The sequence below is a fragment of the Bos javanicus genome, chromosome 7 (assembly GCF_032452875.1).
Source record: "Bos javanicus breed banteng chromosome 7, ARS-OSU_banteng_1.0, whole genome shotgun sequence".
Lineage (NCBI taxonomy): Eukaryota > Metazoa > Chordata > Mammalia > Artiodactyla > Bovidae > Bos > Bos javanicus.
The window spans coordinates 10,532,499-10,543,399 of NC_083874.1; the positions used below are offsets into that span (position 1 = coordinate 10,532,499).

The 10,901-nt window shown below is 37.1% G+C and overlaps 1 pseudogene; it reads left to right on the forward strand.

Moving 5' to 3' along the window:
- Nucleotides 1-2,021: 2,021 nt before the first annotated feature.
- Nucleotides 2,022-10,622, forward strand: LOC133251871 (putative olfactory receptor 7A2; annotated as a pseudogene).
- The last annotated feature ends 279 nt before the right edge of the window (nt 10,623-10,901 follow it).

Consider the following 10,901-nt stretch of genomic DNA (forward strand, 5'->3'; position numbering starts at 1 on the left):
AACTTTACTGAAAACATGTGTTATTACTGGTGGTGTCTTTAGGATTTTCTATATACAGCATCAGGCTTCCGTGGTGGCTCAGTGGTAAAGAATCTGCCTGCCAATGCAGGAGACATGAGTTTCATCCCTGGGTCAGGAAGATCCTAAGGAGAAGGAAATGGAAACCCACTTTCATACCTGGGAAATCCCATGGATAGAGCAGCCTAGTGAGCAGCCTAGTTTGCTACATGAGGTTGCAAAAGAGTCAGACACGACTTAGTGACTGAACATGTACACATATATAGCATCATGTCTGTTGCAAACAGTAACAGTTCATCCTTTCCAGTTGGATTATTTTCATATCTCTTTCTTATTTGATTGCTCTGCCTAGGACTTCTAATATTATGTTGAATAAAATTGTCAAAAGTGGGTATCTTTGCCTTGTTCCTGATTTTAGGAGAAATATTGTTAATTTTTCACCAGTGAGCATAATATTGGCTATTGTTTGGTCATAAATGGCCTTTTTTATGTTGAGGTATTTTCCTTTATACCCACTTTGTTGAGAGTTTTTATTATAAATACATATTGAATTTTGTCAAAATGTTTTTTTGTATCTATTCAGATGATACTACAAATTTTATTCTTCATATGTTAATTAGAAGTACCACACTGTTCAGTCTATTGGTATTTAACCATCCTTGCATCCCTGGGGTAAATCTCAATTGTTCTTGGTGTGTGACTCTTTTAACATATTGCTGAATTTGGTTTGTTAATATTTTGTTGAGCATTTTTGCATCTATATTCATTGGTGGAATCAACCTGTCATTATCTTTGTTGTGGTATGCCTGGCTTGTTGGACAATGAAGTTATAAAAGCCTCTGGAATGAGTGAATACAATATGCATTCAAAATAACATGCAAACATGAATTGTCATTCAGAATAGCTAAAACTACCTACACCTGAGTTGCATAGGCCCACAGCCTGGCTACTCAGAGTGGTCCACAATCTGAATATCTGGGCCCTTCAGGACCTAATGAATCAGAACCTGATCAGAACAACTACAACCATAGGTGATACCTATGCACACTGAAGTTGGGGAAATGATGGTCTAGAAGAGGTTTTTCTCATCTTCTTATGATGACAGTTGAAACAGGACAATTATTTGTATTGATAATTGCAGGTGTTTAGCAGCATTCCTTCAGACATTGACAAATATTCCCAGGGGCAAAATGATCTTGGGCTGATCAGTCTACAGTTTGATAGCTGGATGCATCCTGGCAGAATTCTGATTAAGGTCTTTTCTATACTCAGTTTGAACCTTTAGGCATATCATTAAATTCCTTTAAACATATTTCTGCCATGTGGAATGGTGCTCATAGTAATACTACCTCATAATATAAAGTTTTCTAAAAGGTAATTTGGACAATGCCTAAGAGATGCCAACCTCAGGTGAATAGTATTGAAATATCTACACATAACATCTACAATTAACAAAATATTTTATAGTGAGGGGCTAAGTATCAGCTCTTAGCTTGTGATGAAATTTGAAATCCCTAATTCTTGGACAAGTGTTTTAAGAAGCCAGAGATTGTGGTGCCCCAAATTGCATTTCAGTTCTCCCCTTTGCTGAATAGAGGAATAACAATTTTCTGAGGACAACAAGCCTGTGTGCTGACTATAAAGCAACCTTTTAGGGATCAAATGTACCTAGTCCTGACAAGTTCCTTCATGTCAGACTTTGAAGAAAATATTAATTCCAGGTTGGGATAATGTGATTGAGGTTAGATCTCTAAAAATCAGGAAAGATTGAGGACAAGTATAATAAAAGACTGGATTCACTTGACTTCTAACCTGATCTCTAGGGAACAAAGAGCCATTAGGAGAAATTGCCTTTGTGTTTACTCCAGATGCCCAGAGGGAAATCATGTGCTTAGCGATTGGAATAATGGGAAGGAAATGTGCCTAATGAGCAAGTATAGAGAGTTATTAATAGCTTCCCTGCTGAAGTCCCTTAGTGTTTGTATCCCTAAGCTGGACAGGACATGACAGGTGTTTTGGAATCATAAGTCTGGATCAGGAGCCAATGTTTTACCACTACTCTCTGCTGTCTTGTCTGGTGACAGAGCTTCAGTTACCACCATCAACAATTCAGAGTAATGCAGATTTCAACCAGAAAACTCCCTCTCTGAGACCCCATCTAGGTAAGTCTGAGAACCCAGCAGATGCTCCAGGAAAGATTCAGAGAAAATGGAACCTGAGAACTTTTATCTTAAATCATCTGAGAACCTAATCAGTCTAGCCCAGAAATGAGAGCTCACTGAGTTTGTATTCTGGATTAACTAGTGAAGTATAATTGATTTATGTACTATGTTAATATGAATGTGTCTGTTTGAATCTGCAGTGCAAGCTGACAAGGAAGTGATAGGAATGGAGGTTCAATATGATGACGTTGTAAAATAAGTGAGATAAAAATATGGTTCCAATAAAGTTAAAACATACGTGAGATTTGCTCTTCAGAGGAGTAGGAAAGTACAGTATTACATGTGGAGGACTATGCAGGAAATAAAGAATATTTTTTAAATTTCTAAGTTGCAGTATATTTGAGCATATTCTGCATTCATTAAGAAAGTCCAGGTCAAAGGAGGTAGACATTACCTTCCAACAGCAGATTTGTTCGGTTGCTAAGTCATGTCCAGCTCTTTGCGACCCATTAACTACAGCATGTCAGGTCCCTGTCCTTCACTATCTCCCAGAGTTTGCTCAAACTCAAGTCCATTCAGTTGGTGATGCTATAAAACTGTCTCATCCTCTGTCGTCTTTTCTCCTCCTTCCCTCAATCTTTCCCAGGACCAGGGTCTTCCCAGGTGGCTCAGACAGTAAAGAATCTGACTGCAATGTGGAAAACTTGGGTTCAATCCCTGGGTCAGGAAGATCCCTGGAGAAGGGTGTCAAACTACTCCAGTATTCTTGTCTGGAGAATTCCATGGACAGAGAAGCTTGGGGGGCTACAGTCCATGGTGGGCAAAGAGTCAGATATAACTGAGCAAGTGACAGGTTTACATTCTCTATTGCAAATTGATTGTAAAAATTATTAACACAGTTTATGTATAAGGGTCTAAATGGCTCAGTGGTAAAGAATCTGCCTGCCAATGCAGGAGATTCAGGAGACTTAGTTTTGATCCTTGTCTTGGGAAGATCCTCTGGAGCAGGAAATGGCAAACCATTACAGTATTCTTGCCTGGAAAATCTCATAGACTAGAGGATCCTGGAGGGTTATAATCCATAAGCGGACAAAGAGTCAGACACAACTGAGCACCCACCTTTGCAAGTTTTTGAATATTTTTTTCATGTTTTCAGAAAAAAGTGATTTTTCCCATTAAGTTTATTGTTTGACATAAATTATTTTAAATATAAATTTAGATCTATCTGGGAAGTGTGTGAAAATGTACACATTTTGTATGATCAGTTCTATTAGTTAATCATGTCACACTCTTACATATAATTACATTTTATATGGAGAAAAATTTTCTGCATCCCTGATAATAATAGCAGACTTTTATGTGCATTGTGTTCTTATTTCACATCTGTACTTCCTTAATGGTAGCTTTTTTGCCTTTTGTAGTTAGATTTGTTTTTAAGAATAGTAATCATCTTCTCCCCTCTTGTGGAAGACATTTTTGGCATTCAACTGGCTACTGCTCTTTTTAATAAGCATATTGGAATCTGTTTATGTTTTTATTGATAGAAAGTTTAACTTAATATAGTTTCTTTTTATACTTTTCAAAAATGTATCTTTATATTTCGTATATAATCTTTAATTAAGAGACCCATGTGGGTGTGATTAAGTTTTTACTTTATATGTCTTAATTCATAATCAGTCTTAGATTTTTATTAAATGCCATTTTATACAATTGTTTGAATCCACTAGTTTTCACATGGCTTTATTTTCCTTACCATATTTTTTATTTTGTGAATTCTCTTTTTTTAATTATTTTCTATATAAATGCATTTATTTTGTAAACACAAAAGTGAACAAAATATGAAGTCTCTGTTTCTTTGGACCTTAAATCATAATGGGAAAGGCCTATTACATAATATAAATGCATGGATATGACATACTGTCCTCAGAGATAAATCATGTTAAAAGACAAACTTTATAGCCTATGCAGTATTTTATGGAGTATGGTGTAGAGAAGCCTCTGCATGTTAAGCCTAGGAACAGAACCAGGTCTAGAGCATGCCCATCGGATGTATCAAAAATGACCAAAGCCAAAGCTAAAAAAAAAAAAAAAAAACACAGAAAGGAATACCACAAAGAAAAAATGAAAGAAGGGCCAGCACATCCACAGCTGCATGATTTTTTTTTAAGTGCTGTCAAATAAACAAAGATAGGTATAAAAATCTCAGTAAGACCAGTGTCATGAGATGGATTCCATGGTGAAGCAAGTGGAGCAATAAAGGTCCAGTCAGTCTTTGGTCCCTCTAGACTGAGGTGACGTCAGCACCCACACTGTTGCCTGTTCTATCTGAAACCTGGCTCCTCTGTTGGGCTCTTCATTTATGTTGCTTTCCCCTCATTATTAGAACATCTCTTCTTAAACTTTTCTTGCCTTTAATGCATTGGATTCTAGATGTTTTTGGCTATGTATCAAATCCATTCCTTTATTTTGTGATCCTGCATGCTTGCTCACAAAAACTTTAAAAAGTGAACATATACACATACACACAGAACAGGACAAAGAGAACCATGGAGCAATTTTTCAGGGATTATGAATGATACTCCCCAAGTATTTGAGTGTATGTTAAGTGTGTGTCTGCAACACTAGTGAAGTGAAGTTGCTCAGTCGTGTCTGACTCTTTGCGACTCAATGGACTGTAGCCTATCAGGCTCCTCCGTCCATGGGATTTTCCAGGCAAGAGTGCTGGAGTAGATTGCCATTTCCTTCTCCAGGGGATCTTCCCGACCCAGGAATCGAACGCGGGTCTCCCTCATTGCAGGCAGATGCTTTACCATCTGAGCCACCAGGGAAGCCCTAATGAGTCTCAATCTTAGAATATGGGAAACATTTTTCTGGCATATCCTACCCTCTTACATTAGTTCATTTGGCTCTCTGAATTTGTGGGTTCCACTTCTATGGATTCACCCAACAATAGATTAGAAATATTCCAGGAAATCCCAGAGAGTTCAAAAAAAAGCAAGATATGAATTTGAAACTCACCAATGTTCTTAATTATAGGTACCACATTTTCTTCATACATTCTTCTGTAGATGGACATTTAGATGACTTCCATGACTTGACTATTTTAGATATTCTACAATAAAAATTGAGGTGTATGTGTCTTTTGAATTATGGCTTTCTCTGGATATATCCCCAGTAGTGGGATTGCTGGGTATTGCATGCGTGCATATTCAGTTGCTTCAGTCTTGTCCAACTCTTTGTGACACTATGGACTGTAACCTGCAAGTCTCCTCGGTCCATGGGATTCTCCAGGCAAGAATACTGGAGTGGGTTGCCATGCGCTCCTCCAGGGGATCTTCCCAACCCAGGAATCCAATGAGCATCTCATTCATCTCCTGCATTGCAGGCAGATTGTTTACTGCTAAGCCACTGAGGAAGCCCCTTGCTGGGTCATATGGTAGTTCTATTTTTTATTTTTTAAGGAGCTTCCTTACTGTTCTCATAGTGTCTGTATCAACTTACATTCCCACCAACAGTGCAAGAAATTTCCCTTTTCTTCACATCCCCTCCAGCATTTATTGTTTGTAGATTTTTGGATAATGTTCATTCTGACAGGTGTGAAGTGATAACTTATTAGTTTTGAGTGCTCTGTGGTGACAGAAATGGGAAGGAAATCTAAAAAAGAAAAATATATATGTATAAATACAATTGCTTCACTTTGAAGTACATTAGAAACTAACACAACATTGTAAGGGAAATATACTCCAATAAAAATTAATTAAAGATAAAAATCTCAAAATGCAACTAAATAAACTATGGAGTCATTACATCCCAATGACAATTTATATAACTGGAAGTTTGCATATTTTTACTTCTTTTACCCATTTTACTCATCTTTCTCTGGAAACCACCAATTTTTCTCTTTTCTATGAGCTCATTTTTTGTTAGGGTTAGGTTTTTTTTTGTTATTTTAGAAACTGTCATGGTTTGTGTGCAGGTTGGAAAAGAATTTCCAGACATGAGGCACAATGAGAGGAGAATAAAGTTTATTAGAGTGGGAGATGCTGTTAGAACAGTGGGCCAGCTCAAGGGAGAACCAACGTTGAACAGGGGTACTTAGTCCATTTTTATACCAAGGGTACAATGAGCAGGATAGGGGTCTTATGGGTCATTTGCTGGTTGGATGAGGTGGGGGAAGAGTAAGGCAAACGCCATCTCCCTATGGGTAGGAGGGGAGACAGGTTATACTGCTCAGGAGCACCTGAAATTCTTTAATAGTTACAACATGGGGGAGGAAGGGACAATAAGAGTCTGTTTTTTCCTGTTCCTGCATTCCAAGGCCCTCCTTGTTTTTCTTCTGTTCTTTTGTCCTTGGGACACCTCAGAATCCACACATGAGATTATATAGTATTAGTATTTTTCTTAGTCCATTTAACATAAAACAGTCAAAGTCTATCCATGCTATCACAAATAGCAATATTTCATTACTTTTTATGGCTAAATTAAAAAGACATAGCTTATTTTTTCATTTATTCATTGATGGAAATTGTATTGAATCTATAGATTTCTTTGGGTAGTATGGGCATCTTAACGACAGTAATTCTCGTGGGAGAAGGTGAGCATGGGACGAATTGAGAGAATAGCATTGAAACATGTATATTACCATATGTGAAATAGATCATCAGTCCAAGTTTGGTACATGAAACAGGGCACTCAAAGCCGGTGTACTGGGACAACCTTGAGGGATGGGATGGGGAGGGAGGTGGGAAAGGGGTTCAGGATGGGGGACACATGTACACCCATGGCTGATTTATGTCAATGTATGGCAAAAACCACCACAATATTGTAAAGTAATTAGCCTCCAATTAAAATACATTAATTAATTTAAAAATAATATTAATTCTCTTAGTTATGAGTAGGGTGTATCTTTCCATATATTTGTGTCCTCAATTTCTTTCACCAATGTCTTATACTTTTCAGTGCACAGGTCTTACACCTGCTTGATTATTCCTAGGTATATTATTCTTTTTGATGCAGTTGGAAAATGTGCTATTTCCTAATTTCTATTTTTGATAGTTCATGATTAATGTAGAGAATGCAACCGATTTGCAACTGATATTCATAGCAGCATTGTTCACAAAAGCCAAGATATGGAAATGACCTAAGGTTCAATGGATGGATGAGTGGATAAAGAGGTTATGGTGAATGTACACAATGAAATAACACTTAGCCATAAAAAAATGACACACAGAGGAAATCCTCTGGCTTATGGCAGCATGAATGAAATATGGAGGCATTATACTAACTGAAAGATGTAAAACAAACAAAAAAAAATCAAATACTATATGATCTCACTTATATGTTGAACTTTAAATAAACAAAAACAACAGAAAACTCATAGAAAAATCAGACTTGTGTCTATCAGAAGCAGAGTATTGAGGTTTAAGAAAATAGAAAAAAGTTACCAAGATACAAAAACTTCCAGATATAATTACCAGATGTAGATGCAATGTAAAAAATGATAAGTATAGCTAATGTTGGACTTCGCTGATGGGTCAGTGGTAAAGAATCCACCTGCCAATGTTGGAGACGTGAGTTTGCTCCCTGGGTCAGGAAGATACCCTGGAGGAGGAAATGGCAACCCACTCCAGTATTCTTGCCTGGTAAATCCCATGGACAGAGGATTTTGGTGGGCTATTGTCCATGGGGTCACAAAAGAGTTGGACACGACTTAGCAACTAAACAACAACCTAACTAACATTGCTGTACAATATATAGGAAAATTGTTAAGAGAGTAAATATAAGAATTCTAATCACTAGGAGGGGCTTACCTCATGGCTCAGATGGTAAAGAATCTGCCTGCCAGTGCAGGAGACCCCGGTTCATTCCTGAGGTGAGACTTTTTTTATTTTCTTTTTTATTTCTTAGTTTATTTTTTTGTATCTATATAAGAAGATGGATGTTAGCTTAACCCACTGTGATAATCATTTCAAAATATATGCAAATTAAACCTTCATGCTATATTCCAAGAACTTACACAGTGGTGTATATCAATTATTTTTTAAATGAAACTGGAAAATAAACAGCTGACTTTTGTCTTGCTCCTGTTCAAAGAGGTAAAGCTTTTCTTCATTGAATATAATGTTAGCTCTGTGCTTGTGATACATGGCCTTTATTATTTTGAGCTCTGTTCCTGCTTTATCCAATTTGTTGAGAGCTTTTAATCATAAAGATATGTTGGATTTTGTCAAGAGGTTTTTCTGCATCTGTTGAAAAGATTATACAAGTTTTTTCCTTCATTTTGTTAATGTATTATATCACATTGATTGATCACGACATTGAACCATTCTTGCATGCCTGAACTAAATTCACTTGATCAGGATACATGATCCTTTTTATGCATTATTTAGTTTTGCTAATGTTTTGTTGAGAATGTTTGCACTGGGAATATTGGTCTTTAATTTTCTTTGCTTGTAGAGTCCTTGTCTGATTTTGGTATAAGGGTAATGCTGCCTTTATAAAATGAGTTTGGAACAGTCTCTGCTCCTTCTAGTTTGCAAATACTTTCTGAAGATTGATATTAATTCCTTTTTGAAAGTGTGGTAGAATTCACCAGTGAAGGTATCTCATCCTAGACATCTGTTTGTTGGGAGGTTATTTATTATTGATTCAACCTCCTTACTAGTGATTTGTTTCTTCACAGTTTCTGTTTTATAATGATTTAATCTTGGGAGGTTGTATTTTTCTAGACATTTTTCCATTTTTTCTAGATTATCCAACTTGACATATGATTGCTCATAAAAGTCTCTCATATCCTTACATTTCTCTAGTATCAGTTGTAAAATCTCCTCTTTCATTTTTGAATTTATTTATGTGAGTTCTGGACATTCCTTCTGCCAGGCACACACTTCCACACACAGCCTTTCATTTCTCTCCTCTTACATGAAATCACGGCTCAAATGTCACCTTGTTTTCAGGTCTTGCCTAAATACCCATGACAAAGTGAATGCACTATTCACTGTCTCCTTTATAGCTGCTCTAGATTTCTTTATACCACTTGTTGCCATCTGTAAGTATTGTATAATGGTATTAATGGCTTACATATTTTTATCCATCATTGAACTGTAGGTACTTTTGCTCTTCAGGACCTTTGAAGAAATTGCCTAGATAGTAACTATTAATGAATCATGGTCAGACCTCAATTTACATTCCTGAAATCATGAAGAATTTTTCATTGAAGGTGTAGAATACATAACTTCTTGGGGGGTAAAGTTGATTGGAACAAAAATTTCAAGTCACAGGTTGCAGAGGGAAAACACTAAATCAGATCTGCACACAGAATATTGAAATTAGTTTCTTGATGGCCAAGCATAAGGCCAATTTTAATTATATATTCCATTCAAGTTTGTGTGAATATTTGTAATATCATTTTTTTCTTTCCTAGTGGTTACTTCAAACACATGGAAGCAGGCAATGATACAAAAATTTCAGAATTTATTCTCCTGGGATTCTCAGAGGAGCCAGAGCTACAGCCCCTCATATTTGGACTTTTCCTCTCCATGTACCTGATCACTGTCTTTGGAAACCTGCTCATCATCCTGGCTATCAGCTCAGACTCTCACCTCCACACCCCCATGTATTTCTTCCTCTCCAACCTGTCCTTTGTAGACATCTGTTTCATCTCTACCACTGTCCCAAAGATGTTGTGGAACATCCAGACCTAGAGCAAAGTTATAACCTATGAAAGTTGCATCACACAAATTTATTTTTTCCTACTCTCTGCAGTGTTGGACATCTTCCTCCTGACAGTGATGGCCTATGACCGCTTTGTGGCCATCTGTCACCCGCTGCACTACACAATCATCATGAATCCCCGGATCTGTGGACTACTGGTTTTGGTGTCTTGGATCATGTGTACTCTGAATTCCTTGTTACAAAGTTTAATGATGTTGCAGCTTTCCTTTTGCACTAATGTGGAAATCCCCCACTTTTTTGTGACCTTAGTCAGATGACCCAACTTGCCTGTTCTGACAACTTTCTTAATTACATGGTGATTTATTTTACAACTGTCCTGCTAGATAGTGGTGCCCTGACTGGTATCCTTTACTCTTACTCAAAGATTGTTTCCTCCATACGTAGAATCACATCAACTCAAGAGAAGTATAAAGCATTTTCCACCTGTGCATCTCACCTCTCAGTTGTCTCCTTATTTTTTTCTACAAGCCTAAGAGTGACTTTAGCTCTGCTGCTACCCACAGCTCACACTCAAGTGCAACAGCCGTGGTGATGTACACTGTGCTCACACCCATGCTGAATCCCTTCATCTACAGTCTGAGAAATAAAGACATAAAAGGGGCTCTGAAAAGACTCTTTGTGATGGTGAGTCCAAAAAGACAAATAATTCTAGGTCTGGAGAAATGCCCATCATTGCAAGGCTCAACGCCTCAGGGTCAGTTGTTGTGATTCTTTAATCAGACTGTGGAAGTGAAAGTTGCTCTTTTATTTATTTCCTGAATTTTTATTTTTTCAACTATCTGGTACAATGGAATTACCTCATTATTAATGAGGATATGCAATGGCTTTCTTCTCTTTTTTTTCTTCCTGTTTCCTTACTTTTTTCCTCAAATTTTGATATGAAAAGGTTGAAAAATCCTATGTATTGCAAGGAACTGCCTTAATTTACTAAGAATCAGTTCAGTTCAATCCTTTGAAACCCCATGGACTGCAGCACACCAGGCTTCC